The sequence below is a fragment of the Drosophila nasuta genome, chromosome 2R (genome assembly GCF_023558535.2).
Source record: "Drosophila nasuta strain 15112-1781.00 chromosome 2R, ASM2355853v1, whole genome shotgun sequence".
In the NCBI taxonomy this organism is placed as follows: Eukaryota; Metazoa; Arthropoda; class Insecta; order Diptera; family Drosophilidae; genus Drosophila; species Drosophila nasuta.
Genome location: NC_083456.1, coordinates 2,214,431 through 2,222,435, shown reverse-complemented (window position 1 = coordinate 2,222,435; position 8,005 = coordinate 2,214,431).

Here is an 8,005-nt window from a genome sequence, read left to right as displayed (position 1 = left end):
GCGCTCCGCGCGACCGAGCGTTGCAAAACAACTTTGTTTATTTCTTTCTGCTTTTTATTTTTATTTGTTAAGCCAACGGCAACGAGATAACGGCCGCAAGAAAACGACAACTACTTCGGCGCACGATCGAAAACCAACTGAGCACGAGCGAGCGCCAATCTGAGTCAACGACAACCACGCCGACTCCGACGACGAACGAGTAACCCTTGCGAGAGACGAAAAGAGAGAGAGAGAGGGAGAGAGTAAACGAAACCGGAGAGGCGGCTCTCCTTCTCTCTTATTCATTCTTGTTCTTACAATGTTTTGCTGTCGCTGCCGATACAGATACAAAACACTTGTGATTGTGAGCGTGTGAAAATTAAAATGCGGCAAAATGAGCATTTCGTATTAGTATGTAATTATTGATGTTGCTGTGGCTGTAGCTGTTGCCGTTGCACTCGACAGAAGCAGACTGACAAGGAAGGCATCAACACTTCTGGGCAGCAGTCGCCGTTAATGTGCGAGAGAAAGAGCGAGCGACATTGTAATGATAAATAGTTGTCAGTGTGTGTAGCTTAGTATCTCTGACCGTGTATTCATATGAGTGCTTATATGTGAGTGAGGAGCGCGAACAGCTCATGCGTCATAGTAAAAACTACAAACTCGTTACCCAAACAAAGAGCACCTGTCAAATACACACACACATGTACATCCAAACATACACTACGTACACATACATGACAGCAGTAAAGCCGGCGGCAGCAATGATCTGTGCAGCTATTGAATGTGACCAGAGTGTTTAAGGCGTTCAACTGAAGTTGAGTGAGTCATGCGCAGGTGCTTCAACTTCTTACGATACGGGAGCTGCTGGTTGCTGTTAACTTCAACAGCGATACCAATAACAGACGACAAACTTATGTTAAATGATATGCATTAAAAATTGTGCTTATTTATAAACACATTGCGCATTGACCTCATCGATAACATGCAACGAGCAGAAGTTTGTTCTTGTAACCCGTTGCAAGCATCTGTTTTATTGCTGACAATCATTTTTATACCCGCTACCCATAGGGTAGAAGGGTATTATAACTATGTGCTTATGTTGAAAGTGAGGGTAGAGGGTATCTCGTAGTCGAGAATACTCGACTATGGATTATTCGAAAAATAACTTCTCGAGAAACTCACCATTTGACAATAGATTGATAAAATTTGTTCAAACTCTAGATTTTGCATTATAATACTATATATTAGCAGCTATGCATGCATATATTCGTCGCCCTTCAAGGATTTCGCAGAATTCAATTTCAATAAAAGCGTCAACTTGTATATAAGATAAACTACATGTAGCCAAAGTTGTCATTGCTTGTTGTATGCATTAAAACATCGCATTGTTGCCAACGAATGAACAATAACCTCATAGGCATGATGTTTATTGTTATTTAATGGTGTTAGGGGGTGAGAATGGTATAACCTAAATTTTGTATCCAACTAGGTATAGGACAGAATTGCCACCTGCTCGGTCTCCTCTCATAAACCATGGCAAGAAGCAAAAATGGCGTGTGACGGCAGGAAAGTGGCTACAATAATCATACTCGAACGGTGATGAAAACTTGACGCGCATCAGGGCAGGGGAAAAGTCTAGGCCAATAACAAACACAATCAGTAGCTGCGGTACAGAAAAACAAGAACAAACGGCGGATTTAACAAAAATAATGTGAATGTAAAAGCGAATACACAAAAAAACATCCCATCAAACATTATGCGTCAGTGACGTCATTTGTCTTTGGCCAACTCTCCGACTGTCAACACTAAAATTAAGAGTGTCGTCGTCGTATATACATACATATACATACATATGTATGAACGAAACGCGAGCGAGATGAAAATGCGAAAAATCTTAGAAATGATACTTAATAAAATTTTTAAAGTCAGAAATCTATATGGTTTCATGCCCGCTACTCATGTTAAACAAAAAAAAATGAACAAAAAAATCTAAAACACTATGAATATACGGAAAATATACTAAAATAAAGGATATTTCACACTGGGAAAGACAACGATATATTATATAATCGGATACATTTTAAAATATGCAAAGGAATAGTCAGCAATACTATCAATAGCAACATCAGTAAAAGAAAGCCAATAGTGTGCAAATTTCATCTAATTTAATTAAATGCCAGTCATGCTTGAAGCTAAAAGCTTAGCGAGCTTCACACCAACGTAATGTCTAGGGGTGAGAAGGGCTGGGCGAAGCATCAGAGGCACAGATGGACACAATGATGAACCGAACGGAACAAGGTGCAAAGTAAAAGCTTGTCAAACAAATCGATGGGATTTAACGACAACCAGCACACAGATATTCACACGTGCACAGCTGACGCAAAGCTTAGTCGTCCTAACAGGATGATTCATAAAATTACTTAAAAACCCCTTAAAGAATTAAAAAAAAAAAACAGTCGAGTATGCTCGCCTAAGGAATAGTCAAAACACATTTCTTCCAATAAGACTATTTCTTAAAATTTTGTATTTTATATCTCTCAAATATTATATTATAAGAGTCACAAATTAATTTATATAAAAATCCGATAAATCTATTTATTCGACATACTGGAATAAATATTGTGTTCATATACACATACACTTCAAATAAGTTGACAATGCTGACGGAAACTCACAACTAGAAGAATCCTTTGCAGCGAAAAGGCAAAAACAAAAGGCACTTCACTTTCACTGTCCAGAAATAAGCTGTTTAATAGTGACAGCGGACGAAGAAGGACGCATGAAGGCGATAACGACTAGTGTTGACAGTCTTATGTGCACCAAATGAGAAATATATTTAATATATGCATATGTAATATAAATAAAGTAATCATAAGTATATATGATATTATTAGAATATTACATCTAATCATGTTAGTATCTTAATCTCTTCTAATACTTTAGGTTTAATTGTTTAATCCGTTTAACTGATCTTAATGTATTGCTAAAGTTACATTTTAAGGCCGAAGGGTATTATAACTTTGTGCCGGCAGGAAATGTATGTAACAGGCAGAAGGAGGCATCTCCGACCCTATAAACTATATAAATCCTTGATCAGCTTCATCAGCCGAGACAATCTAGCCATGTCCGTCTGTCCGTATGAACACATAGATCTCAGAGACTATAAGAGATAGAGCTATAATTTTCTTTTCGACAGCATTTGTTATGTTTGCACGCAGATTAAGTTTGTTTTAAATTTTTGCCACGCCCACATCCGCCCCCGGAAATCAAAAAAATCGAATAACAAGCGTAATGTTAATGCTAGAGTCACGAATTTTGGTATATACAATAATAACTATAGTAGTTATGATATCTAAGTTATTAAAGAAATACTTTTGTATGGGCAAAGACGCCTACTTACTAGGGGTCGCAGTTGCTTTGGCACACAATCTGGTATATTGTGCCGTCTATGGTTTATTTTGAATGCGGTACTATATCGATATACCAAATATACCGTTTTGTATATTTTTAGTATTTTTGTAGTATTTTTTTGTAGTATATTTTGAGAATAATACAGCAAAATATATTGCTTTTATTCAAAATAGGTAGCAGGTATCTCCCAGTCGAGCACACTCGACTGTAGCTTTCTTACTTGTTTATGTTAGCAATGGGATAACCGACAACAAGAATAATTAACAAAATACCTTCACGTTTCGCTAAAGATAAATGTAACATAAATGCAATGCAAGTAGGCGCACAAAATTAACAACAAAAAATAAGGAAACCACACAAAAAAAATGCAAACAAATAGATAACTAAAGTAACATCAACCTAGAAATGTCAATAGGCACAATACAAGGTAAATAAACCAACAACTAGTTTACACCCACGCACACAAATGTCGGCCGCTAAAGGCCACATGAGGCGCATACCAAAATAATATCAGTGCGTAACTTATTCGGCTTTCCGCTTCCTTAGATGAGGCCTCGTCTTTATTATATATTTGAAACCCATTTCACTCAACCCTCGTGCTGTCTATGATGCTGCCAAGCAATCTTATGCAAAAGAGGAAAGTACAGAAAAATGCTAAACAGTGGCGAAAATAATCAAAGAAAATACTCAAGTTTAAATAGAAATACTGGTATCTAAAAAAAAGATTCTTAAGAGAATTGAAAAAAAAAAGAAAAATTCAAAACAAAAATGTGCTCAATTGGTAATTTCAACTTTTGCTGTGTGAGCCAAATGATGATGAAAACAGCACAGCAGCAAAAAGAGAAAGAGAGCCACGGAGAGCATCAATTTGATTTTTACAAGGCATATACAAATGTATAATATAAAAAAAATTCAATACATACAGGTGGCATATGCCATTGAGGTAGCCTCAATTTTCATATAGTTTTTGTTTTTGCTATTATTTTTCGACACCGAATTTTTTTACAAATGCTCAACACTGCATTTATAAATGTGCTGTTAATTTGTTTCCAATAGTAAGAACAAAACGAGTGCGTGCTGTCATATTGTTCGAATTGTTGCAAAGCTATTTGATATTCTAAATTTGTAGAATTATTCTGTAAATCAAAGTAGGTCAACATAATTTACAATAACATAGTTTGTTGGTCAAGTACAATGTGATAAGAAAATGCTCCTGCTATGTTATAACACCAATAATTGAATTAGTATAATTTTTAAACTTTCCTGAATTCAAAAATCAATCTGCTAGGCACAAAGCAGAGTATGCATTCGTTGACGCACTTGAAATACGCTCTATCTTTTCTCAAATTATCTAATCGTCAAACATTTGGTTAATTTTTCTGCCTGATAATGGAAGTGTATGTACTCGACTCTCGAACCTACATTCTAATTAACGGCTTTCAACGCGGCCCCAAAGTTGTATGATAACAAGCATAACATGATTCTGCATTCTTTTGGTGTATACGTTTTTTTTCTATGGTGAAAAGAAGAGCACGAAACATTCTTAAAGTTGTATGTAACAACAATTTTATAGGAGTGCAATGTAACGTTTTAATAATCTCTATTAATCTCCATTGGCTAAATTATTGTATATCATACAAATATTTAGCAAAAAGTGGTCGATAGATATGTAGGGTAAATAATTATAAAGCTACGCACAATTTTTCAAGAACAATAATGAGTTGCGAGAGTTTTGCATACCAGCGACAGAGATCGACAATCGCGTTAAACCAACGTTGCATAAATGAAAATTTGCTGCTGAAGAGTTAACAGTAGTTATAATACTCATACATAAACGACGACATATGAAAGGGGGAAATTTATTCCGATTAGCACTCACCTCGTTTGCCGCTCTCGCCGCTGCATGTCGCCGATATTGTTGCTGTTGCTTCTGCTACTAGTTATAAACGGCAAGTTTCCTTGAATTTAGTGTTGTAAAACGCAATCAGTTTGCACAAATTTTGAAAGATAATAAATGAAACTTATAGCAACGGCTATTGATTGTTGATAAGATTGATCCAAAACGTAGTTGAAATGCAAAATTGCTGTTCAGAGAGTTTGTTTAATCTGTTGAATGTGTGTTGACTTTATGTTATTTCCCTTCCTTGCTGCTGTTGTTGTGCGCATGTACACACACATACAGTGGCACACTGTCACACATACAAAGAAGCGCACACACACACTCACTTAACGTCAATGCATGTCGCGCAGGCGTCCAATGCATACGGAAAGCAGATCTCACTGTTGCGCTCCTTCTCCACCTTCTCCGTAGCCTTATACTGCCTTGCTTGTTCTTTATTTCAGTTGTTTTTGTTAGCTTGCAGATTTCTTATGTCTTTTTGTTGATCTGTATGATGTGGTCTCGCTGCTGCTGTTGTTCTTGCTTGACATTTAATTTTTTAATTTGAGCATTTTAATTTTTTTTACTATTTTTGTAATTGGAAACAATGGTTTTTGGGTGCAATGTTTGTCTACAGAGATGTGTGCTTTCCTTATTGTGTGGTGCGTGGAATTGTTATTCTTATTGTTGATGTTTTGTTTTATGTTAGATAAAGAAAGGCATTTACGTTCTATGTAGTATTAGGTAAACAAATAATTTTGGCTAACAATTTAACAAACACACTTTTGCACATTTTCCCCACACAGTTGATAAAGTATCATTGACGTGTTTTGCAAATGTTGTTACGCCAATGACAACAAACAATAAAATTTAATTATTATTATTTAAGTTGTCAACACGAATCGTATTTGACGCGTGCACGTTAAAGTTTATCTAGTAATGATTTTCTCTTGAGTTGTAGATGCAGTATTGAAGATGATGTTGGTGTTTATTGCAGACCCTGCGTTATTTTCATCTTATTTCGGGCTGTAAATTAGGAAGAAAACAAATCAATTGTATTATTTAATAATTAATCCAAGTTATTACTATTTATAAAATTATGTGCATAAATAGAAATGTAATTATGTCAATTCTATAGATTCCAATTGGTTTTTTTTATTAAATACAAAGCATATTTCAACCAAATCGACGAAAGCTGTCTGCTGCACTTAATGAAACTATTGCAGTATTTTATGGTATGTTTGCTTAGTTTGTGAACGGTCACACTATACATGAGAGGGCCTGTCGCATACATTTGTCCATTGATTTTCATGAGCTTCATGCTTTGCGCATAATTGCAGTTATAACTAGTTTGACAATTTATTTAAACAATTTCAAATGTTTCTTAGCATTCATTGGCACATTGCAAGCAAACCAAACAGCAACTCCACGTAAACGCACAATGCTGAGGAAGTTAACCAAAATTAGGCCAATTAGTGCGCATACTTATATGCATCTATAGTATATATGTATATGTATATAGTTTGATGAGAATAGCAAAAGTCTGCACAAATTGGGTTTTAAAGACAGGAAGGTCACACATAATACAAACACAAGTTCAAACACTGCACACCGAATTTGTACGTGGGTTTTTAATTCTTTTGCTTTTTCAATGCTTTCGGCACGCAAAAATCTTTTTATTGGCCGCACAAAAATACAGGGTGCTTTCCTGCCCAAATTTGGCCATATTTTTCAATGCCAACGCGTCAGAGTTGTTTTGCAAGTCCTGGGTTCTTATAATTTACCAATTAAAATAAATCACATACATTTTTATATTTTTTTTGTATCTTTTCTACAAATTTGCACACATATGTATATTCCTCACCTACGCCTCATTTTTCATTGCTCACTTATACACGCGCGCCCGTACACGATTACACACACTAACCCACAAACTATTGCAAGACCGATTTCTGCAGTTGGAAAGTGTATGCATGCGATTATGCACAAGTTAATTTTTACGGTGCCTCTGCGGATTTATTGTTTTTCCATTCGCGAAACTTAATGCAGCATTTTTGTTTGGGCGATATGCTGCAAAGTTGTTTTTGCAATTAAAAGTACGCAGGAGAACACGAGAAAATTGGAGCGACTTTTTCCCCTGCCTTGCACACACACACACACACATTGAACATTCAATCTTAGTGTTACCGTATGAACATAATTGATTAATACCAAAACAATGACAGCCAGTTAAATTTATACCAAATATACTAAGCTTTATTAGAGGTAATTAGCCGGCAAGACATACAGAAATGCAGAAATTTTAAGCAACAATAATATACTCTGAAATCGCAATTCGGCCATGCGTGGATAGCCTTTATTAAATTTTTTATTTAAATAAAATATCATGGACATACAGTACGTTTAATTCAAAAACGAAATATATCTACATAATATTTATGCACTGCTGCACTTTTTAATAAAAAGTAAGACAGATAAGCTTTTTTAGGTAATTTTAATAACTATCGATGACTTCTATTCGATTATTTCACCCAGATGTATAATGCATACGACCAAATGCTTAATGCAATCCTTATAGTTAAACGATATAGGCGCTGATATATTTGTTTTATTTTTAATACGATAGTACGCGTACACGCTCTGAGGCTGACCAACTTGTATATATATAAAATTTTGAAAAGGACTAACTTATCGATTACTTTTACAAAAAAAGGGCCAATTTCTACCAAACTA